The sequence below is a fragment of the Papio anubis genome, chromosome 7 (assembly GCF_008728515.1).
Source record: "Papio anubis isolate 15944 chromosome 7, Panubis1.0, whole genome shotgun sequence".
NCBI lineage: Eukaryota > Metazoa > Chordata > Mammalia > Primates > Cercopithecidae > Papio > Papio anubis.
Window position 1 is genome coordinate 41675795 of NC_044982.1, and position 25444 is coordinate 41701238.

Genomic DNA, 25444 nt, shown 5'->3' on the forward strand with positions numbered 1-25444 from the left:
CTTCCGAGAAAGAGGAAGAAATCGTGTGCACTGACAGATGTGACGGGAAGGGAAGGTGGATCTTGGGCTGAGCGAAGTTCTCACAGACACCTTCCTGAGCTTAGGCTGATAAGAAAGGAAAATCACAAGACACAAGAAAGGGAATTATTTCTCGCTACCACATATACAAATCTGAAATGTTAATAAATACCTTTCTGTACCATTTCTTAAGGCAATGAGAATGAATAAGAGACTAGATAGATCTCAGCAGGTGAATAAACAGTAACTGAAGTGTTTGGGAAGAGACACCCAGAGTGCTGCAGAAAATCTCCTCAAAGAACACTTAAAATATTAGTCATAATTGGCCATTCCGAAGTCCTCTGGAGGACATAGCAACGGGGACCGTATTTCTATCTCTCTCAGGTGTCACAGAAGCACCTCAGTGGCGGGCAAGGACTAGTTAAATAGACAAATGACCAGGTCCGTTGTTCCTGCCTCATTTCCCAATCCTGTGGATCTCAAAATGCTTGTGATTGGCGCCCCGCCTCATCCTTTCTCTCTGTGTTGAAAGCATCTTATTTATTCGCAACGATCTAATTAACTTGCATACGAATCTCCGAAGTTTGTCTTTGCTTCTGAACAATGTGTCTTCATCACACTCCTCTACTCCAATGGGAACATCAACATCCTCCCTCAGCCCTGCTTTATTGCTGTCATGTCAGTGAAGAAAGATTGGGGAGCATGGGAGACTCTGGGATCCAGATTCCTTAAAGAAGAGATTAATAACCATTTCAAAGCACACTAGTTTAACTGGGCTTGCTAATATGGGAATTATTTTTCCACAGAAGCACTGAAATTGTAATCTTTAGTATTTCAACTTCTGGTAAGTACCTGCAACAGTTACTAAAAATCACAGGTGTGCTAAGAAACACTGCATGAACTACAGCCATCAGAGTTTACTTTATTCTTAGAATAATTATAATGCCTCCCATTTGTATGACATTTTCAACCTTTCAAAAGTGTCCTCATTTCAGTTTCTAATTTTATGCTATTACAACCCTATGTGGTTGGTAAGAAAAATATGCCTCCTCTTTTCAGATAAGGAAACCACAGAAGTGAGTGGTTAAAGGTCTTGTCTATGGTAAAACTACTCAGTAGTCAGCCAGCACTAAGACTCTGTTGCTATCCTTGGCTCAATTTCTTTCTAATACAGTAGCACTAGCCACTTATGACTATGAAGCACTTTAAATACGGCAAGTTTGAACTGAGATTGTGCTGTAAGTACATTCTGCACACTAGATTTGGAAGATTTAGTAGTAAAAAATATAAAAATCTCATTAATAAATTTATATGATAATGCTGAAATAATTTTTGACATACTGGGTTAAATAAAAATGTATTATTAAATTAATTTCATTTGCTTTTTTAAATGTGGCTACTAGAAAATTAAAAATTACACATGTAACTCTCATATTCCTATTGGACAGGGCTAGTCTATTCTTTTTTTCTCTCTCTCTTTTAAGGCAGAGTCTCACTCTGTCACCTAGGCTGGAGTGAACTGGCGCAGTCTCGGCTCACTGCCTCCCGGGTTCAAGTGATTCTAATGCCTCAGCCTCCCGAGTACCTGGGACTACAGGGGCACACCACCACAACCAGCTGATTTTTTGTAGTTTTAGTAGAGATGGGGTTTCACCATGTTGGCCAGGGTGGTCTCGAACTCCTGGTCTCAAGTGATACACCCCCCTCAGCCTCCCGAAGTGCTGGGATTATAGGCATGAGCCACTGCACCTGGCCCAATTCTCTCTCTTCGTCCATTTTTAAATGCTTTCTCTGTTTTTAAAGGCTAATACTGACTTTTAATCCTTTCTTACTCCCCAGATACTCACGATTTTGTCTGAGAGATAAAATGAGCACAAATACTAATAATTACTGGCAGATTGGGGTATTAGAATACAAAATGGTGAGACTATGCCCTGGTGGAGGATTACGAAAGAGGAATTTGGGCCTTAAAACATGCATAGAATTTCAAAAAGCAGAGTTTTGTTTTGTTTTGTATAGAAATTTCAGGTGGACCACAAGGAGTTTGGATTTTATTCTGCATGTGGTAAGGAGCCACTGAAGGTTTGAGCAGGAGAGTGTTGTCAGAGTTGTGGTTTAAAATTATTTTAGGCTGGGTGTGGTGGCTCACACCTGTAATCCCAACACTTTGGGAGGCCAAGGCAGGAGGATAGCTTGAAGCCAGGAGTTCAAGACCAGCTTGGGCAACATAGTGATGACCTCAAAAAATTTAAAAATTAGCCCAGTGTGGTGGTGTGCACCTGCAGTCCTACCTATTCAGGAGGCTGAGACGGGAAGATCTCTTGAGCCTAGGAGTTTGAGGCTGTGATGAGCTATGATCATGCCACTGCACCCCTGCCTGGGCAACACAGCGAGACCCTGTCCCTAAAAACTAAATAAATAAAAAAGAAGATTATTTTAGCTGCATTTTATTGGGACTTACTGGAACTGGGGGAAAAAAATGGACATGCCAAAGGCAGACGCTAGCAAGAACCACAAGGGGGAGATGTGTAGCTTTCTGCCTCATCACTGAGACTATACACGACAAAAATAAATTAATGAAAAATTATACTACAGTCATAGATCTCAAAGATTACACCCATTAGCATGAATTGATTTCATATTCTAAAGCGTGAAAGACAATCTACATATTTATGAAATTTTTTTTACCTTCCCAGAGTTACAACGTGTCATTAAAATAAGCAAGATTTAAAAAAAAAAAAGGTCATCATATTCATGGTCACAAAAGCTCAAGAGCTCAGGGCTGTCTATCCAGTGAAGTTCTCCATTTAAATCTAGCGACATTCAGAGGAGACAGGCAGGAAGTGAGACTCAGTGGAAGAGGTAGAGAGGACCAGAAATTAAAGTGTGATTGTGGTAATGGGAATATAAAAGTATCTGAGGTTGACAGACGGGAGAAAGGAAAATAGAGGCTACAAAGCAGAAGAAGATTAGCACCTAAATAAAATGAACAAGTAGTGATGTAACATAAGAAAAACAATAAACAAAAAAAAATCTTTTCTCTTATAGGTAACTATATAATATAACATTTGCAGAATCAATTTTATCTTCTAATAGAATTTTCTCTGGGGCAATATGGGTGCCCCTATGGGTCCTTAATAAATATGTGATGTCCATGATGTACATCAAACAAACCATGTTGCAGTTTACATATGAGATCATCTCTTGTAAAAGGAATTTATTAAAGAAAATCTAAATGTTAAAATGGCCCTAATTGCTGGCTCAATTACATGTGCTAAACTACATCCCTGTGGCAAGATGAAAGTTTTCCCTAAGGAGTGCAGTTTGACTCTCCTTTTAACACCTTCTTCCTATTTTTTCTTTTGCCTTATGATGTCTTAAGCCAAGAGGCTGAAAGGATGACACAATGCTGATCATATCTATTCTTTTCATCTTTTGTTGAAAGGAGCAAAAAAGTGCCCCAGCCTTTATGGTAGTATCCTCAGACCCATTTCTTTTTTTTCTTTTTTTCTTTCTTTTTGAGATGGAGTCTCGCTCTATCGCCCAGGCTAGAGTGCAGTGGCATGATTTCGGCTCACTACAACCTCCGCCTCCCAGGTTCAAGGGATTCTCCCGCCTCTGCCTCCTGAATAGCTGGGACTACAGGCGCATGCCACCATGCCCGGCTAATTTTTTATTTTTAGTAGAGACAGAGTTTCACCATCTTGGCCAGGCTGGTCTTGAACTCTTGACCTTGTGATCCACCCCGCCTCGGCCTCCCAAAGTGCTGGGATTACAGGCGTGAGCCACTGCACCCGGCCCTCAGACCAGTTTCACAGATGGAGTAGAGGAAGCTCATGTCCGAGCAGAAGCTTGTCTGCTTGGTGAAGGTATAGGTCATTCTTTCCATTGTTTCAGGGAAAGTGTGAAATAAGAGTCTGTGGTTGTCATCACCTGATGTCACCTGCCTAGTATGAATGAATTAGCAGCATTTCTGGGTTAACACAGTGAATACAGGTGAGCCTGGCTGCGGACAGGTATGAAAGCATTCCTAGAAGTTCAGGGTCAGATTTTCTTCTTAGTTCAGTGGGAGAGTTAGACTTTCTTCCCTTTAGGGTTCTCCTGCTCAATTTCAGGCTACTTCCCTATTCAGATGATAAACTGAAGCCTTTCAAACACATTTATTTATTTATTTATTGCTTTTTAAAACTTTATTTCAACATAACTATTCTTACAGAAGTACACTCATATTGGCTAATGGAATGCAATTTAAGTTTAAACTTACCCTGCACAATTTGAGTAAAAAACTTGGTACGTGGTTTAAGATTTCAAAAATGATTTGCAGTCTGGTTTATTTTTTATCTATTACAAATGTATAAAAGATCCTCCATCAAATTCTGCTAAAGAAGGCAGCAGAAACTTGAGAAAATTACCTTTGGTTTGCCTTAGGAAAAAAACAGGCATTACACTGCTTAAGTTTATAAAATTGGTGCAGAAAAAATTGTTGTAATACTTCAATGCCAGTTTAGAAAGTTCAGTACCAATGGATATGGAAATGGGTGTGAAGGAGCCTGTGTACACATGTGAAACTGTAAATATCTGATTTAGGGAATATTGCATGTAGATTATAAATCCACACACACCAAGATTCATATAATTTCTTCAATCTGAATTAACACTATCTGTTCACTTCATCTGCTAAGGTCAGTCAGGGAACTGGACAGAGTAGTTGTTTTTCTGATGTATGCAAAAAAGAAAAGGGAATTTCTTCCTCAGCTTTTCAGTCCAGAAGTCAGTGTACTACGGGCAACGTATTGCTTCCGTTGTCAACATTCATAGAGTGACATGCAATGAGGTCTACTTGGATATTAATTTGTATCAGCACTCATATCCAAAATAGTCTCCAAAGTTAATGACCACATGACTTTAGAAGTGACTCCAAAAAAAAATGGCCCTGCTTAGAAGATTAGAGCAAAACATTCAGCAATATTTATAAGAAGACTTATCAAAAAATGCAGCCCTTTGTGAATTACACCTCAATTTTAAAAAGTAGCCCCCAAATAAGAAGTAGCTCTGAAAAACAAAGAGGAAGAAATATAACTTAAAATATCTTAAAAACCGGCCGGGCGCAGTGGCTCATGCCTGTAATCCCAGCACTTTGGGAGGCCGAGGCGGGCGGATCACGAGGTCAGGAGATCAAGATCATCTTGACTAACACAGTGAAACCGCATCTCTAATAAAAATACAAAAAATTAACCGGGTGTGGTGGTGGGCGCCTGTAATCCCGTTACTCGGGAGGCTGAGGCAGGAGAATGGCGTGAACCTGGGCGGCTGAGCTTGCAGTGAGCCGAGATCACGCCACTGCACTCCAGCCTGGGCGACAGTGTGAGACTTTGGTCTCAAAAAATAAATGAAAAATAAAAAATCTTAAAAACCAATGTGAATACAGGTTCAAAAGATGATAGTTAAAAGAGATTCATTTTCTTAAGACTACCTAGGATTAAGGCTTATAACATATTCTAGTATTTCAAGTTTATTGCTAGTCACTAAACATAAATTTACAAATAACATGTCCATTTTTTCAAACATATGACACTTAAAAGCAAGGGAATAGCCATTATTTCCCTCTGATTCTGTTTTTTTCACTCTCCTCACTTTTTTTCAAATACAGACTATTTCCATATAAAGTTTTCACCATATATGTTGAAATCTCTTGAATTGTAGCTTCTGGGGAAATATTATCTCTCAAATCTTGCATGGATTGGAGTGGATTTTAAAATATTTTATGTATGTATGTATATAGAGATGAGTCTCACTGTGTTGCCCAGGCTGGTCTCGAACTCCTGGGCTCAAGCAATCCTCCTGCCTTGGCCTCCCACAATGCTGGGATTATAGACATAAGCCACCACAACTAGCCAAAAGGAATTTAATAATCAAAATGCAACTGGGTTTCAGATATTTTATTGTGGGTTTTTTCCCCCAATGTGTGCCTCAAGGATATAGTAAGGCTTAGAGCAGACTTTTATTCTCTTCCACCCATATGGACTCTGAGAGGTGAAGGAGTTTGGAATTTTAGAGAAACTGTGGAAGTGAAGAAAGGGAAGTCAACAGACTTCTGTTTTGTCCTGGAGAATGGCTAGCAGATGGCGGGTTTACTTCAAGGTAAGCCAGGCACAAAATCCACAGAAATAAAAAATCTTGGGTAGTGTTGAAAAGAGTAGTTTTGACTTGGAATGGAGAAGGGGTACATAGAAGCTGCAAGGAGTATTTGGAAAATAACATGGTGATTTAAAGTTAAAATATTAGATTTCAGTCCTCATTGTAACTTAATAACTCAAGGACCCTAAACAAGTTTCTTATTGGCTGGTCTTCAATTTTCTCATCTGTAAAATAATGACAGTAATAAATATACCTACCTCACAGGCTTGCTTCATAAAATGATACACAAATGTTTTCGATATATGTGTTTCTACATATGACTTAAGGGTTTTAAGGAAAGTAACCCTGGCCTTAAGCCTTAGGTGGTAGAAGGGAGGATAATAAATTAAGGAAGAGGACTTGCAATAACTCAAACTGACCGACATGTGAATGTGTGTCTGCTGAAGAGGATAATATGAGACAGTGTACTTTAACAAATTTGTACAAGGCGATTTGTGTGTAACTAGAAAAACCGAGTGAGCATGTTGTGTTGGAGAGGATGCTGTGGTAAAAGGGTCGTGTTAGGGAGGGAAACATGGGAGATGGAGAAGGAGAAAGGCCAGGCTCCTCCAGGAAGTGGATTTGGAAAGTTACCTCAAGGTACAAAGAGAAAGGGAGCCTTCCTTGTAAGTGCTACTTCGGGCTCTACCTAATCACAGATTCCCAACTCTTCTAGTTCTTTGTACTTTTTTCTCTTTACAATATCTTCTTTGAGAACTAATGAGAGGGCCGGGCTTGGTGGCTCACACCTGTAATCCCAACGCTTTGAGAGGCCAAGGCTGGCAGATCACTTGAGGTCAAGAGATGGAGACCAGCCTCGCCAACATGGTGAAACCCCATCTCTACTAAAAATACAAAAATTTAGCTGGGCGTTGGTGGCATGCACCTGTAATCCCAGCTACTTGGGAGGCTGAGGCAGGAGAATCACTTGAACCTGGGAGGTGTAAGTAGCAGTGAGCCAACATCGTGTCATCGCTCCAGCCTGGGCGAGAGAGCGAGGCGCCGTCTCAAAAAAAGAACTAATGAGAAAGTGCATAGCAAGGTTTGAGAGAACTGAGGTATATTATTAAGCAACTACAGTAGACAGCGCCAAAAATGTGACAGTTATCATAAATCTCATTATGTCACTGCTTTAAAAGCTCCATGATTCCCTATTGCCCTCAGGATAAAAACCAAATTCCTTCCTACAGCACCCATAGCTTTTTAAAAGTTGGCCCACTCTACTTCTGTAGCCCCATGTCCTGCTGCTCCCTACCTCCCTTCCTGCTGTCATCCCACATTTCCTGTTTCTAGCCTCACCAGTTCCTCATGGCCCTCACCACATCAAAGTCTTCTTTCTAACTTTTTGTGTGCTGCTCCTTCTGCCCAGAATAGCCCTTTCTCTCCTTGTTGAATTCATATTCAGGTTCTCAGACATGGCTCAAACATCACCTCTTCCATAAATACTGGATATTAGTATCCCTTTCCAAGTACCTACAATAACAGTTTATTAATTCCCCTATTATACTATGCACAGTCAGCTCTTGACTGCAAACTTGAGAATCATGCTTGTTTCCCAGAATTTAGCATTATACCTGACACATAAGTGCTCAGTAAGTATTTTTTGATTGATTTCAGAAGCTGAACACACAGTTACACCCTTCCCACCACCTTACTCCAAATTCCATAGCCAAAGGCAGCTACCATTCCACTTGTCTGATTTGGATTTTGCTCTGTTCACTCCAGGTCTTTGCTTTCAATGGTTTTGAAATTTGAGAAAGAAAACAAACAAACAAAAATTAGGAGAGTTTTGGTTAGAAAATAATAGCCTTTTTTCCCCAATAAATTACCAATAATTTAGTTGTTAAATCATGTCTTCATTCTGTGCCCACCCGAGGGAAGATTCTGCCTAAGACGTGGATGACTCAACAAGGAGAAGGACGTGCCCTAATATCATCCAATTTAACACCTCCTTGCACTCTAGGAAGTGACCTATAAACTTAGCAGTTTGCTATTTCATTCCTGGAAGTTTAGCAACAGCTTCCTGACTTCAGTTGTTTTTTTTTTTAAAAAAAATTTATTATTATTATTTTTTTGAGATGGAGTTTCACTCTTGTTGCCCAGGCTGGAGTGCAATGGTGGAATCTCGGCTCACTGCAGCCTCTGCTTCCCAAGTTCAAGCGATTCTCCTGCCTCAGCCTCCCAAGTAGCTAGGATTACAGGCATGTGCCACCACACCCAGCTAATTTTTTATATTTAGTAGAGATGTGGTTTCACCATGTTGGTCAGGCTGGTCTTGAACTCCTGACCTCAGGTGATCCACCTGCCTCAGCCTCCCAAAGTGTTGGGATTACAGGAGTTAGCCATCACACCCAGCCTTCAATTGGTTCTATACACTACTTTATGTATCTCTTTTATAAATAATTGGATCCAGCCAGGTGTGATGGCTCATGCCTGTAATCCCAGCACTTTGGGAGGCCAAGGCAGGAGGATTGCTTGAGCTCAGAAGTTCAGGACCAGCCTGGGCAACATGGCAAGACCCTGTCCCTACAAAAAATACAAAAATTAGCTGGGCAGTGGGTGTGGGGGCATGTGCCTGTAACCCCAGCTACTTGGGAGGCTGAGGTGGGAGGATCACTTGAGCCGTGGAGGTCGAGACTGCAGTGAGCTTTGATTGTACCGATGCACTCCAGCCTGGACAACAGAGACCTTGCCTCTAAATGCATACATACATACATACATACATACATAATGGTTTTTGTCGACTTGGGCTGAAGGAAGGTAGTGACTCTTCTACGGGCAAGGTGCCTACATCAGAGAGCGTTTCATTTCAAAATTAAGAATGGTGCTCAAAATGTAAATATACCTGGAAGAAGTAATATGATGATATTAAAGCTCAGGAATTCAATTTCACTCATATAATGTTTGGGGTATGTGCCTTATGCCCACCTTTCACAATCAGGGGGCAAGGCAAGAAAAACCAGTGATCACAATACAGTGTAATAACTGCTCTTCTGCATGCTCCTGGGGCCCAGATAAAGGGCAGCCTGGGAGAGGTCAGAGAGAGGAGGGGACACAGTCTCAGCAATGATTTTCCAGAGGTGTCGCTCCATCCTCAGCCTCTTTAAGCTTAGACATTAGGGAATGTTGGGCAGGGTGTTCCCCCGACACAAGGAACAACATGTGCAAAAATGCAGAAATGCTGAGAAACAAGTTTGAAAGGGGTGGTGTATAGGGGAGGTTCATAGATCTAAGTAATCTCACATCCTTTTATGAAGAGGATAAAGTTTTGACCCTTTAGTCAGGGGATGTTGGCTTCATAGTTATGCCTCAGCCCAGCACTTGTGAAGGTTGAGTAATGGATTTTAAATTGCTCAATTTCTTCCTACCATATACCAGGATCACATTTTCTACCAAAGTGGTGGTATGGAGACATACAAATGTGGACTCACAGTCCAGCTCTGTCACTTATTAGACATGATGAAACATTGTGGGAAAGGTATAACTTCTCTGTTCCCTTTCCCTCATTTGCAAAATGGGAATGCACCTTCCTCATGGAGTTGTTGTGAGAATTAAAGGAGAGAATCCACATAACACAGGGTGTGACATACGTATTAAGTATTTCATAAATGTTAGCTATGATGATGAAGATGATTCCAATGGCCCTAATAAAGATGTAAGAATAAGTGGCTAGTAATCAAGGGGTGGTAATCAAGGGGTGGTAATTAATGGCAACCCCTGAGAATCCCAGAGAATCCCCTGAGAATCCCAAAGAGGTCACTTAACATACTCCTCCACATCTAAGATCAATGCTTAAATCAACACTGTTTGACCCCACTTGCCACCAAGGGCTCTATACTCGAGGAAAGATTGGGAGTAGAGGGAAAGGGTGAAAGAAAAGCACAAGTAGAAAGAAGGGAATGAGAGATAAAGGGAAAAGGAAGTGGAATGATAGGACAAATGACATAGAAAATACACTTTCGTGGTACATCTACTATTAAAGTTGCCTATTCCTGACTTCAGTCTTCTAAGGCAGGTGATGACTTCATTCAAGTTAAAAAGAACCAAAGGAAGAACTAGGAAACTACAAGAGGTCAATATATTCAATAATTCCAGAGAGGTCCAGGTATTAAAGGATCATAAGTAGAAGAAAGTGTTAAGAGTCATCTTTTATATTTTCTTTTTTGAGATGGAGTTTCACTCTTTTGCCCAGGCTGGAGTGCAGTGGTGCGATCTCAGCTCATTGCAACCTCTGCCTTCCAGGTTCAAGCGATTCTCCTGCCTCAGCCTCCCAAATAGCTGGAATTATAGGCACGGGCCACCATGCCCAGCTAATTTTTGTATTTTTAGTAGAGACGGGGTTTCGCCATGTTGGCCAGGCTGGTCTCGAACTCCTGACCTCAGGTGATCCACCTGCCTCGGCCTCCCAAAGTGCTAGGATTACAGGTGTGAGCCACCGCGCCTAGCCATCTTTTATCTTTTCTAAGGAGCTGTGTGTGTGTGTGTGTGTATGTGTGTGTATGTGTTTGTGTGTGATGTTCTCTCACTGTTGCCCAAACTGGAGTGCAGTGGCGTGATCTCGGCACACTGCAACTTCTGCTTCCTGGGTTCAAGCCATTCTCCAGCCTCAGCCTCCTGAGTAGCTGGAATTACAGGAGTGCACCACTTTGCCTGGCTAATTTTTGTTGTTGTTGTTGTTTTTAGTAGAGACGGGGTCTCGTCACATTGCCCAGGTTCTAAGAAACTCTTTATCAAACTCAAGAATATTTAGAGAATCTCTAGACAGATTATTGTGTGTATTAAGACTACCGATGTTATGAGGGGCTCAGAGACTCTTGCAGATACAAGCAAAAATGCTAGACCAAATATTTAGAGGTGAAATCTCTCCAAGAACCAAATTTTTGAGGAGTAGTCAAAGGGAAACATCCTTCCTTATATCATCCACGTGCAAATCAATGAATGCTGCTAGTCGTCACCTGTTTGGTAGGAGGAATTTTAGGAAGGCCCAAACTGTCAGTAGTTTAAGCAAAATGGTGTTGCTTTCTGGGGCTTTTCAACATCAACTCATACCCCCATGTGATTCTGACCTGCTACTCTTTTGTTGTATTATTTTGTTAAGTATTTACTCCTGAGAGATGATTCTGTCCTAATTATCTCTTACCCACATGTCTTTCATTTTTCAGTTTGTGTTCTAGTTCATTTTCAGAGCATTCGCTCTCATGATCACTGTCTTTTTTTTTTGGTTTTTAGATCTTCTTCCTTCTCTTTCTTTAGTTGCTGGCAGTTGAGCAGGGATAATGCTGAACTGGGGCCAGCTGTTAATTAAGCAAAATAAGTCAAGCAAGTCAAAACTTCCAAATATTTGGTTTCAGGTGAGTTAGCCACCACAGCATTTTCTTGGATGTAATTTTATTTTGATTTGATTTCTGTAAGTCCTCCGGTTGGGGCTGTCATCTTTCTGCTGTGTGACAAAGCAATGCGAAGAGGATGCGTCAAGATATAGACGAATCACATTATTCAGCAACAAGGCAACAGGGCAGAGCCTTGAACCAGAGGCCTCAACCCAGTCCTCAGCAAAATCTTGAGGACATTTTTTGATTTCACTATCTGTTTCTGGGGACATAGAGGTTTTTGTCTTTTTGCCAGAAGGAAAATTGGGTAGTGAATTTTCTGATTTTGAAAGTTTACTCCTAACCCATGTTTCATTCCTAAATAACAGAGTAAAGGCATCATCATGATGAACAAACAATTTTTAGTGTATATTATGTGTAAGATGCTGGCCAGGCACCAGGAGAACACACAGAGAGAATACATAATTTATACTCAGATGACTTACTATCTTGAGGAGATTAGATATATGCATTTAAATACATACATATATTTTAACAAACAAAAACTACCAGATAACACATACCAAGTGCCAAATGGGTAATATATAAGTAGGTTGACCATATGGCCCAGCTTGTCCTGGACAGTCCCACTTCACACCTGTGGTTTCAGAGTAATTGTGACCCTTTCAACTAGCAAACATTATAATCTGGATGATAAATTATATGGTCACCATTTGTACAGACCACTAATCTAGGAATCAAGAGGAGGGGGTGATTATCAATGGCTGGGGCAGTTGGTGGCGAGTTCATGGAGCTGGTAGAACTTGAGTTGGGCCTTGAAGGAAGAGTTAGGGTGGAGGTGAGGGGCAAGTAATCTACAGGGAAAAGACCAAGACCAAAGACAGCAGCCAGGCCTGGTGGCTCATGCCTGTAATCTCAGCACTTTGGGAGGCTGAGGTGGGCAGATCACCTGAGGTGAGGAGTTTGAGACCAGCCTAGCCAACATAGTGAAACCCTGTCTCTACCAAAAAATGAAAAACAAAATAAACACAAAAATTAGCTAGCTACTCAGGAGGCTGAGGCAGGAGAATCGCTTGAACCTGAGAGGTGGAGGTCACAGTGAGCTGAGATCTTGCCACTGCTCTTCAGTCTGGGCAACAGAGTGAGACTCCATCTCAAAAAAAAAAAAAAAAAAGGAACAAAGGCACCAAAGTGAACATGGGAATAAAGTACAGTCACCGCACTACTCTAGGGGACACTGTTCACATTATATTCTCTGTGAATAGGGTCCTCTGGAATGTGCAAGTGTCAGCTCTAAGGGTATGTCATATTTGGGAGCAACTGGAAAATTAACTGGAGAAGAGAATTTGTGTAAGGTAAGAATAGAAATAAGTATTAGCTGGTTGTGGTGGTGCATGCCTGTAGTCCCAGCAACTTGGGAGGCTGAGGTGGGAGGATCACTTGACCCCAAGAGGTTGAGGCTGCAGTAAGCTGAGATCACGCTATTGCACTCCAGCCTGGGTGACAGAGCAAGTTCCCATCTCAAAAAAAATTTTTTAAAGAATGAAAAGAAGTAAGAAACAGATAGTGGAGGATATTAAATGCCAGGTTAAGATATGTAACTTTCATCCTATAGATCATAGGAATCTAACCGAAGAGTTTTTAGTAAGGAAATGATACATGCAACAAACTATTTTTGAAAGAGTAATATTCCCAATGAAACTGTTCAATGTATTAAAAGGAAAAGGAAGACAAAGGAGAAGAACTAGTTTCAAAACTATTGGAAATGCATAGGAGATAAATGATGAGTCTGAGCTACAGTCGTGGCAGTGGGAAAGGGATAGGAAGAAAGACTTGAGAGAATTTGCAAAGGCAGGATTGATAAGAGTTTGGTAACTGGCCAACTATGCAAGGAGAGGGAACAGTCAAGAATGACTCAAGATTTCAAACCTGAGTCACTGAGAAAATGATGGTATCATTGATGTATGTGGGGAAGTTGAGAGAAGGGAGGACTTAACTTTGAAGGAAAAGGTAAGCTTTGCTCCAGACATGATGAGTTTCAGACATCCATTTGGAAATATCCAGTAGGAAATATTAAGTTGAAGCTGAGACAGGAGATCATGGCTAGAGATGTGGATTTAGGAATTCTGTGGAGCATTGAATAATTGAATGAAAAAGTGTTTTCCTTCAAGATCATAAATAGCAGACAGCCCAAGATTATCACTTGGGTTGCAATTTTATTGGTAGAGTAGATAGGAATATAGGTTGGAAAGATAGCAGGAGATCCCAGAGGTGGAAGTAAAAAGACAGTGTGGTATATGTCAAGACGGCGAAAGGAAAAGAACATTTCAAGCTGGAGAGGTTGGTCTACAGGGCCAAATGCCGAAAGGAGGTCAAGGAAGATGAAAACTGAGAAAATTAATAGTTTTTGGTGGTGAGGATGACACTGTGGACTTTAGAGGGTATGATTTTATTGTGGTTATATAGATGGATGTGCTCCATGTTTTAAGGGTGAGGGATGAATAGGTGGCAAGTCAAGGTAGATAATGAGTGAAGGCCGATTTTGTGAGAAATTTGGCAGTAAAAGAAGAGAAAAATGGGATGAAAGTTCAAGGAATAGCCACTATTAAGAAATAATTTTTGGCCGGGCGCGGTGGCTCAGGCCTGTAATCCCAGCACTTTGGGAGGCCGAGGCGGGTGGATCACGAGGTCAGGAGATCGAGACTATCCTGGCTAACATGGTGAAACCCCGTCTCTACTAAAAATACAAAAAACTAGCAGGGCGTGGTGGCGGGCGCCTGTAGTCCCAGCTACTTGGGAGGCTGAGGCGGGAGAATGGCGTGAACCCGGGAGGCGGAGCTTGCAGTGAGCCGAGATCACACCACTGCACTCCAGCCTGGGAGACACAGCAGACCTGTCTCAAAAAAAAAAAAAAAAAAAATTTTTGGTTTGGAGCGTGGCTCACACCTAGGACCCCAGCACTTTGGGAGGCCGAGGCGGGCGATCACAAGGTTCATGATCAAGACTCATCCCGGCAACATGGTGAAACCCTGTCTCTACTAAAAATACAAAAATTAGCCTGGCGTAGGGAGGGCGCTTGTAGTCCCAGCACAGGAGGCTGAGGCAGGAGAATGGCAGAACTCAGGAGGCGGAGCTTGCAGTGAGTCGAGATCGCCAGCCCACTGCACTCCAGCCTGGGCTATTGTAGAGTGAGACTGTTTCAAAAAAAAAAAAAAAAGAAAAGAAAGAGTTTTTTTTCCTTTTCCTGAGACTGGGTCTTGCTCTGTTGCCCAGGCTGGAGTGCAGTGGCACCATCAAGGCTTACTGCAGTCTCAACCTCCTGGGCTCCAGCGATCTCCCAACCTCAGCCTCCCATGTAGCTGGGAGTACAGGTGTGTGCCACCATGCCCAACTAATTAAAAAAAATTTTTTTAGAGACAGAGTCTTGCTATGTTGCTCAGGCTGGTCTTAAATAACTGGGTTCAAGTGATCCTCCTGCCTCAGCCTTCCAAAGTGCTGGGATTACAAGAGTGAGCCACTACTCTTGGCCAAGGAAGGATTTTTAAAAATATATATGATAAGGAATTTATGTTATGTTTTGGACTATAAATAGACCTTTATTTGCTTAGAACAAATTCTGATTTTTCAAATTGCTCACAGTAACTTTTTCCTCTGAATTCTATGCCAGAAGTTTACTACAGCAAGGGAGGAAGAAAATACAGATAGGACAAGATCTGATAAAGGATTCAATAGTTACTTATCAAAAGATTAAAATGGACTTAATCTCTTTCATGTAGCTGGGGCCCTTTCTATTCAGGCAGAAATTTAGGTTAGAAAAGGATATCTCTAAAACACTGAAGAAAAATTTTTGCTTGCTTGATTTTTGTTTGTTTGTTTTTAGAGACAGGGTCTCTTGCTCTATCACCCAGGCTGGAGTTCAGTGGTGTCATCATAGCTCACTGCAGCCTCAAACTCCTGGGCTTAAACAGTCCTCCTGGCTTAGCCTCCCAAAATGCTGGGATTACAGACATGATAAGCCACTGCACCTGGCCTGTTTGTTTGGTTTTTTCGAGAGTTTTCTAAAGCCCCCAGTGCACTCCCCAGTTTAAAAACCTTCAGTGGCCTACAGATTGCCCAGCCTGACGTCCTCATGCTTTCCACTTTCCCAGGCACCATCGTTCAGGCCCCAATTACTCCTCCCCTTGAGGACTGTAATAGCCTGTCTCCTGTCTCTCTTCACTGCAGCCATCCTACATACTGCTGCTAGCTTAATTTTCCTAAAGCACAGTTCTGATCCTATCTGTGCCTTGCTTAAAAGCCATCAACGAATTACCATTGTCAATTGAATTAGGCACAGGCTCCTCTCCCTGACTGTTAAAACCAGCCACAATATGGCTGTGGTTCACCTCTTCTGTCTTAATTTCTATACTTTCCATATATATAAACTAATCTACAGGCATAAAAAATAATGGGTCACCTGGTCCTTCTATTTGGAGTGGCCATATGACATTTTCCTATCAAAAAACAAGAAGTAATTTACACACGAAAGAGGGAAAAAGAAGGTGTGAGGGTCATTTTTGCTTGTTTTTTGAGACAGGGTCTCTTTTTGTTGAGACAGTTACTCAGGCTGCAATGCAGTAGCATAAGCATGGCTCACTGCAGCCTCAACCTTCCAGGCTTAAGTTATCCTCCCACCTCAGCCCCCTGAGTAACTGGGACTACAGGCATGCACCACCATGCCTGGCTAATATTATAATTTTTTTGTAGAAACAGGGTTTCAATATGTTGCCTCAAACTCCTGGACTCAAGCAATCCTTCTGCCTCAGCCTCCCAAAGTGCTGGGATTACAGGCATGAGCCACCATGCCCGGCCTTCATTTTTCATTTCCTGTTAAATGTGATCTTACTGTCTGAACCCTCTCCCCAGATATTTTCTTTGTGATTTTTATATGGCATTTACCAAATGCTGCCTTATATTAGAATCCTTTGTTTCTCCTATCTCCACCCCACTAGAGTGAATGCAGCCTGAGGACAAAGACCATATGGTCCTCATCTCCGATCTCTGCCTTGCACATGGGGGCATTCAATAATTTTTCTAACATTTCCTGACTATATTGAAAAGAGGTTGTGGGTTGCCCTTAAATAACCCTGCCATTGCTTACCATTACTCCAGATGTTCTTATCCTTTCCTATTAAGACGCATGCTTTTTTTTTTTTTTATGTAACACATGTGTGTCCTTTATATGGCTATACAAATATTATGTGTTGCATTATAGGTAGCTAGAAGATGGGAAGACAGGCACTTTTTACTGTTTAGTTTATGGAATGCTCAATTCAAAGGTTTGCATATATAAACTCTTACTAAATCTTTTATAATAATAATCTTAATCATAAATCTACCTACAGAAGATTGTTTTATAAATCAAGGGTTCTTAAACCAGGATGGATCTATATATAAAATTAAGTATTTATGCATAAATGTCTATTTTTCTCTGTAGAGAGGGTGCATAACTTTCATTACGTACAGCAGTTTGTTACCCCAGAAAGAGTAAGAACTATTCTTATGAATCACTACATCTACAGAAATGTTTTTACTTTGTCCCAACTCATTACTTGAAAGGAATTTTTTAAAGTATCAGTAGTTGTTTCATAGACAACAGAACCAGTCATAGAATCATTCAGGATAGTTCCTGATGCTACTTCCAAACCTCTACCTTGTCCCCACTTTGCTACCATTCTTGCCTTCAGCTTAATTGAAGAACAAAATAATGAGATCACACACATGATATACAAAGACCTCACCATCTGCCACATACATCTTCCTCTTCATGCCTTCTTTTGGAGGCCTCTGCTGTTTTCACAGGAGGTTTTTATCCAGATTCCCACTATCGAAATTCTTAAATGAACCCTTCTTTCTCATGCAAACACTTCTGGCCAATCCCACGGTTTTAGATAAGTGTTTGTTTTAAGAGGAATAAAACTTCTTCTAACAGCGCCAATTTCAGGTGCTAGATCCATTAGCTTTTCCTGATACACTTTAGAAAAAGGGAATGAGAAGTAAACTTCTGGATTACTATTAAAAACCTGCTTCTTGGTCAGTTTTCTGCAAAAGCTATCTCTCTTCCTTCCTCTGTCTCATGGACCATTAATGATTTTTCTGTATCTTTCTCCTTTCTGTCTCATTCCCTTCGGGATTCACTCTTCCACAGTGATTTAATTTAGTTAATGTTCTAATTAGTGCAACTTCCACTCCAGCAGATTCCCTGAGCTTTCACATCAGTGCTTTTCCATATAATAAACTCCATTAACAAGTCTCTGAACATTAAAGAAAAAGGAAGCAGTTGTTTAATGCAATAGTCTCTACCTCATTTGCCCCTGTCTTCTCGTCCAACTTTCTTGGCTATTCTGGAGCTTCATCAGCAGATAATTCCATCAACAGAGAATTAGGGCTGAGCTTTTTTAGTAGGTACTGTCCCTATCATCACTGTAAGTAAAAAATATTTTTATACACAAGTAAAACAACATCCCTTAGAATGGCTTTTTGAGACAGAGTCTAGCTCTGTCGCCCAGGCTGGAGTGCAGTGGCTTTCGATCTTGGCTCACTGTAACCGCCACCTCCTGGGTTCAAGCGATTCTCCTGCCTCAGCATCCCAAGTAGCTGGGACCACAGGCGCATGCCACCACACCTGGCTGGTTTTTTTTTTTTTTTTTTTTTTTTTTTTTTTTTTGGTACTTTTAGTAGAGACAGGGTTTCACCATGTTGGCCAGGCTGGTCTCAAACTCCTGACCTGAGACGATCCACCTGCCTCAGCCTCCCAAAGTGCTGGGATTACAGACGTGAGCCACCGAACCCAAGTAGAATGGCTTTTTAAAATGCTGTAGTTTTGTTTGTTTTTGTTTTGTTTTGTTTTGAGATGGAGTCTCACTGTGTCACCCAGGCTGGAGTGTAGTGGCGCAATATCAGTTCACTGCAACCTCCGCCTCCCAGGTTCAAGTGATTCTCCTGCTTCAGCCTCATGAGTAGCTGGGATGACAGACATCCACACCCGGCTAATTTTTGTATTTTTAGTAGAGATGGGGTTTCACCCTGTTGGCCAGGCTGGTCTCAAACTCCTGACTTTAAGTGATCTGCCTGCCTTGGCCTCCCAAAGTGCTGGGATTGCAGGGACGAGCCACCATGCCTGGCTGAGATTTGTTCTGATATACTCATCTTTTTCTTCCAATCTCCAAGGATTTCCCAGACATAATTAGGAGTATAGTCTAATCTGGACTGTGAAATCAAATAACTAAGTGAACCACAAGATACTATTCAATCTGATGTTCTAAGCAACAGTTCTTAACCTTAGTTGCACATTGAAATCAACTGGGGAGCTTAAAAAAATTCATGATTGTGTCTCATCCTAAGAGATTCTGATTTACTGGTGTAGGATGCAGCACAGACAGTGGGGATTTTTAAAAGCTAATATAGCAGTAGGCAAAGTTGAGAATCCACATTCTAATGTAGTGAGCACAACTAACACAATCAGCTTCAATGAATGAAGCTGAAACAGTGTCATAATACTGTCATAAGACAGTAGAGGGCAGAGTTGGCTTACATTTATATAGAGATAAACCATCTTACATAGGAAATAGCAAGTAGTTAATAATGTAATTTTAACTTTGAACTTTGTGGTTGTCTGTTGCCATAAAGCTTTCCTTCACTGTTAAAGCAAAATTACTTTTTGTCCCCATCTCTACTAAAATACAAAAAAAATTAGCCGGGCATGGTGGCGGGCACCTGTAGTCCCAGCTACTTGGGAGGCTGAGGCAGGAGAATGGCGTGAACCTGGGAGGCAGAGTTGCAATGAGCTGAGATCCGGCCACTGCACTCCAGCCTGGGTGACACAGCAAGACTCTGTCTCAAAAAAAAAAAAAAAAATTACTTTTTGTACATTGGAATTTACTGGGAAGCCCCTGGGGGGCAGTTGATCAATAAGGTCTTTGTATAATTTATTGTCCAAACCAGTACATTTCTGAGAGTGCAAGGGAGCACTATTAACGATTATGCCAGGACAACAAGTGCAAACCTGTTTTGGGCAAACTGGAACATATAGTCACCATGTCTTATATGGGATCCAGGAGATGAGCTAGAATCTGTAACACAGCTTTATTCATTAAAACAACTAGTAGAAACTATGTACTTATGCTGTGTACTTATGTTTATTAAAATCTTCAGCATTATTTTTGCGTATGCCCTATCTATCGATCGGTGTTTAGTATCATTCTAGGGATCTTGGGCAATAGAAGAGAAACTTTTTAAAGTATCAAGCGTTATACAATTTAGTTGGGAAGAGAAGACTGATACAGAACTTTGTTCTGGTATATAAATCACAAGAACCCCTTCAAAGATCCTTTCAGTAAGCAGAATATAACAAGTAAAATAAATAATGAATTAGTGAGAGATAAACTGTAAATTATGTACATGCCGTTCTTGACTTGTTGTGGCTCTGCTTAGAGTTTCTGGTCATGGTCCTTGCATGCCTCCAGCACTTCCAGTAGGCAGAGACCAGTTGAATTCCTGAACTGCTCTGGGTCTAAACCTTAGAAATTCTCTTCCTTGTGAGCATAGCTTCTCTATTCTCTATTTTCATAGCTTCTCTATGCCTTCTCTAACTCCTTAGTTAACCTCTATATCATTGATCCCCAAATTGAGTCAAGGAATTTGAGTATGAAAGGTATGATACAAATGGCAAAAAGCAAATAATATACTACTAACAATCACTTAAGTCAGCAACAAAAAGATCCCTCAAGTAGAGAAGTTTAGACCCCGTTTGGACACACAGATCGCCCATCCCACACGGAGATTCCCCTGTTGGGTGTTCCAACTAAGCCGCACGCTTTTTGACTGATAACAACCACGGTGGTGACCTGTATTTATGATCTCCCACAATATTTTTTTTCTACCAATTTTCAACTTCAAAACTGTTATTCACCATTTTTCTTTTTTTTTTGAGATAGAGTCTCACTCCTTCTCCCCGGCTGGAGTGCAGTGGCACGATCTTGGCTCACTGCAACCTCTGTATCCTGGGTTCAAGTGATTCTCCCACCTCAGCCAGGATTATAGGCACACACCACCACATATGGCTAATTTTTGTATTTGTAGTAGAGACAGGGTTTCACCATGTTGGCCAGGCTGGTCTTGAACTCCTGACCTCAAGTGATCTACCGCCTTGGCTTCTCGAAGTGCTGGGATTACAGGTGTGAGCCACTGCACCTTGGCCACCATTTTGCATGTAAGAAGTTTATTCTCAGCCATGTGCAGTGCCTCACACCTGTAGTCCTAGCTGCTTGGGAGGTAGAGATGGGAGGATTCCTTGAGCTCAAGAGTTTGGAACCAGCCTGGATAACATAACAAGACTATGTCTCTCAAGAAAAGAAAAGAAAAAAAAAACCATATTCTTCTTTTTTGCTGACTTACCTTGTATGAATTCCTATGTGATATTTAACTCTTATTATAATTTGTTCTGCATTTTTTCATGTTTATTTGAGTAACATAGTTATCAAGGTTAATTAGGCAACCTTAGGAAACTCAAATAATTAAAGCACGGTAGTAAAGAAAACAAAGTTATAAGATCAATCCTGTCATAAAATGGTTACGATTTGCTATGGTTTGAATGTGTTCCCCAAAGTTCATGTCTTGGAGATTTAATCCCCAATGCAACAGTGTTGACAGGTGGAATTTTTTTCTTTTCTTTTTTTTTCGAGACAGAGTCTTATTCTGTTGCCCAGGCGGGAGTGCAGTGGTGTGATCTTGGCTCGCTGCAGCCTCAGCCTCCCAGGCTCAGGTGATCCTCCCACCCTAGCCTCCTGAGTAGCTGGGACTACAGGCATGTACCACCATGCCCAGCTAATTTTAAAATTTTTTGTAGAGACTAGGTTTTGCCATGTTCCCAAGGCTGGTTTCGCATTCCTGAGCTCAAACAATCCATCCAGACAGGTGGGATCTTGAGGGAGTTATTAGGTCATGAGGACTCTGCCCCCATAAACGCATTCATGTTATTATCTTAGGAGGGCATTCATTATCAGGAGAGTGGATTTGATAAGATCAGCCCCTTTTGCCCTCACGCTTGTTTGCTCTCTTGCCCTTCCACCTTTCCACCATGAGATGATGCAGCAGGAAGGCCTTCGTACCTTCTGCTGCCATAATAACTTGGACTTCCCAGCCTCCAGAAGCATGTGCCAAATAAATCCTGTTTATTGTAAATTACCCAATCCATGGTATTCTGTTATAGCAGCACAAAACGAAGTAAGGATTGTTTCTTTCCACAGCCTCAGGTTGCGTCCAGTGGCCAGTGTGATGGCTTGACAGGTCTTCCCATTGCTCATGGGATGGACTGGTAAGGGACTGAGCATGGGTCAGGCAACTCCTTCTTCCACACTAATGATGGGATGCCTGAATGAGCAAAACAGGTCAGCTGAGCCGGTTGTGTATAAAAAGAATAGTTTTTTTTAAAATCTTTGTGGCACAGTTATTTCATTATCTGAGTTATTGATGAGAATATTCAGACCTTGTCTTCCTTTAGTTCACTGCTGTTTTGTTCTTGCCCTCACCATCCTCTCTATCAAGGCTTGTTCACAGATAAGGATCCCATATCTGCCATTTATATTTTACTATATTTTCCCCCACATTGAAAACAACTTTATTCTTTATTATGAAATATTCTATGCTTATAAAAGACCTAAACCTCTTAGAAAAATAGAGAAGGAAGTAAGAATTACTCTGAATCCCACCATCTAGAAATCACTTAGATTTTTTTGGAGTATCTTTCCTGATATGAAATGTCTCATTTCTTAATCAAATAGAAACTCAAAAAAAAAAAAAAAAAAAAAAAGAAATTATTTACAGCCTACTTAAAAAAAATCAACAGTATGTCATGACATCTTTCCCTATCAGTAAGTATAAAACCACATCACTTAAATGGCTCCATAGAATTTATATGTGTGTGTTGTGTGTGTGTGCATTCACACCATAATTGGTTTAACCAATCCCATTTTGATGAACATTGAAGTGATTTCCAATTTTTCATTATTATAATGAACATCTACTGTGTTCTTAGCATAAGTGTAAAATATAGAAAGCTAAAGCTAAAAGAATCCTTAGAGACCAGCTAGTTCAATGCCATCATTTTGCAGAAGAGAAACTGAGGTATAGAGAGGTTAAGAGGAAGTAGAATCCAGGTCTTTTGCCTTTACATCTACTGATCTTTCTGGTTTACCCTGCTACTATCTTAAAAAAAAAAATTACTTGGCTCTTAAAATGTCACTAAGTGGAACCAACTTTTTTTTTTTTTTCTTATGCCAATAGCCAAAATATCCTACCTTAAAAGCCAACTCCTTCCAGGGTCATTGCATTTTAAGATTTGTTTTTAAGGCTGGGCGCAGTGGCTCACACCTGTAATCCCAGCACTTTGGGAGGCCTAGGAGGGTGGATTACCTAAGGTCAGGAGTTCGACACCAGCCTGGCCAACATGGTAAAACCCTGTCTCTACTAAAAATACAAAAAAAATTAGCCGAGCATGTGGCGTGTGCCTGTAATTCCAGCTACTTGGGAGGCTGAGGCAGGAGAATCACTTGAATCTGGGAGGCGGAGGTTACAGTGAGCCAAGATCTCACCATTGCACTCCAGCCTGGGTGACAAGAGCAAAACTCTGTTTCAAAAACAAACAAAAAAGATTTGTTTTTAGTTATGAAATAAGTTAGCAGATTCCTGTACTGTCTTTGGAATAAAGGCAGGATAGGGATATGCTGAGTATTTGAAATATATGGGGCTGGTGCCTACTTGTTTATTATGCCTGGCGGTATTTAGTAGAGGAGAAGGGTGAGGGTGGAGAAATAGAGTTAGGCAGCAGTTGGGGTCAGTAATGGAAAACAAATTCCCACTCACAGTTTGGAACTCCTCCCAAAAGAAGGGTCTACAGCTTTCCTTTGGTTCAGTTTCTGCTATAGAAGGTCAAGAGCTGGGTGCATAAGTGCATTTTGATTACTAAGATGGAGATGGAATAGAACAAACAGCACAGAGTTGTTACTCTGTGGTTATAGTATGAATCATCTACATTAAATATCATGGGATTTGTTAATTTAAAAATCATGAGATACTGCTCCTTGAATAAATGATGCTTTAATAAGCAAGTCATTTGAATTTCTATATGATCTTTGTAAAACTACTTAAACTCTTTCTTAATTTCTTTATATAGCAGTAAGGATAATGATAGCAATTTACTTCATGAAATTGAATAAAATGATATAAGGCATTTGGAAGAAAGAAAATGATACACTTTTAAAAATAGAATTTTTCATACAAAAAAGAAAATGAGGAAAATGGTATTTCTGAGAAGACCCACTTATATTCTGTATGAATTCTATAAAACATACCATGTTTGAATTGAATCATAGTTTCTTGTAGACCAACCTTAAAGCACTGAAGAAATATCCAAACAGAGAAACTGAGCAGTTGTAGAAATATTCCATAGAAAAGAAAATGAGATGAATTTGCAGAAGTAATGGAGTTTTTTATTGCAATATCTTTCCAAACTTTATTGAAAATTTCCCAAAGGTCTTGGTTAATATTAAGAACAAATATTTGTGAATTTGGAAACTGCTCACTAACAAATAAAAGCAATTAACAAGACCATTTATGCTGGCAGTGATTATCATATAAACCAAATTTGTTTTATTGGTTAAACTGTTAGAACTCCAGCTGTCATTCCATATTAACAAATTTGATTTTTTAAATTATATTTTCTACCCTTGATTTGAGTTCCTGCCTTGATAAATATTAATACAGGAAGAGAATGAAATTTTCAGGGTTAGTTACTCTCAGCTATCTACTTGCAGACTACCCACTCTGTGGAGTACTCAAGGTAGAGTGTTAATATCAAAACAACATTAACTCACTCTTTATAATGTGTTTGGATTCATCTTCCTATGTTCTTAATCCTGCGTTCTCAAGGCTCTGGCATATTGGAGTATGGGAGTTGGAGCAGGGCCATTGCCCGAGGATGAGGACTGAAAATGACACTGAGAGGGTGGAGCAGACAGAGGCAAAAGCTAACGGAATCATCATTATTGTGTTTGCTATCCCTTGTTATAAAGACGTTGGAAGATGGCAGACCCCTGCCTCCATAGATCAGCTCAGTGGTAGCTGTGAACATAAAACCTACTCGATTGACTCCATTTCTCACCCATAGACAATAAGTTAGGTATGGATGCATCAGGGTTGCTGAGGACCTGGTGAAATTCAGGCACGAATATTGCCAGCTATGTTTCAGGGAATGTGAATTCATTTAAATAACCTTATTCAAACATAGATAGGAAAGTCAATCTCCTGAAAAAAATCACAAATATGCATTTTTAAGCCAAACAGAAATGACTTTTTGAATTACCTACTTCTTTGGTTGATCTCCAAGATTGCAATCTCCTTTAATTTCCATAATGCGTTCATTCATTTATTTACTCATTTGCTCATTAGGCCTTTATTCAGTATATCTTTTGTGTCAGATACTATGCTAAGTGCTGGGAATCTTAAAACTATATCCTGAAAAAAATAGGCAGCCACTGGCTGATTTAAAGAAGCAGAGTGACAGGACCAACTTTCCTTTTCAGAAAATGTACTTTGGCTACTATGTGGAAGCAGAATTGAAGGAGAGGGAAACTGGAGAACGGATCAACAGGTAAGAGGTTCCAGAAACAATTCATTGTGAGAAAAGATGAGGCCGTGTTATGGACTTAATTGTATCCCCCTAAATTCACATGTTGAAGTCTTAGATCTCAATGCCTCAGAAAGTGACTGTATTTGGAGATAAGGCTTTACAGAGGTAGTGAAAATAAAACTGAGGTCATATGGATGGGCCCTAACCAAATATAACTCATGTCCTTATAAAAAAAAAAAAAAGGAGATTAGGA

The 25444-nt window shown here is 40.6% G+C and overlaps 1 long non-coding RNA gene across 1 annotated transcript; it reads left to right on the forward strand.

Annotated features, from left to right (window-relative positions):
- Positions 1-16: 16 nt before the first annotated feature.
- Positions 17-25444, forward strand: LOC110743795. The gene is made up of 2 exons (XR_002523392.2): positions 17-862; positions 25145-25444. It is a non-coding gene; the product is annotated as an uncharacterized LOC110743795 (long non-coding RNA).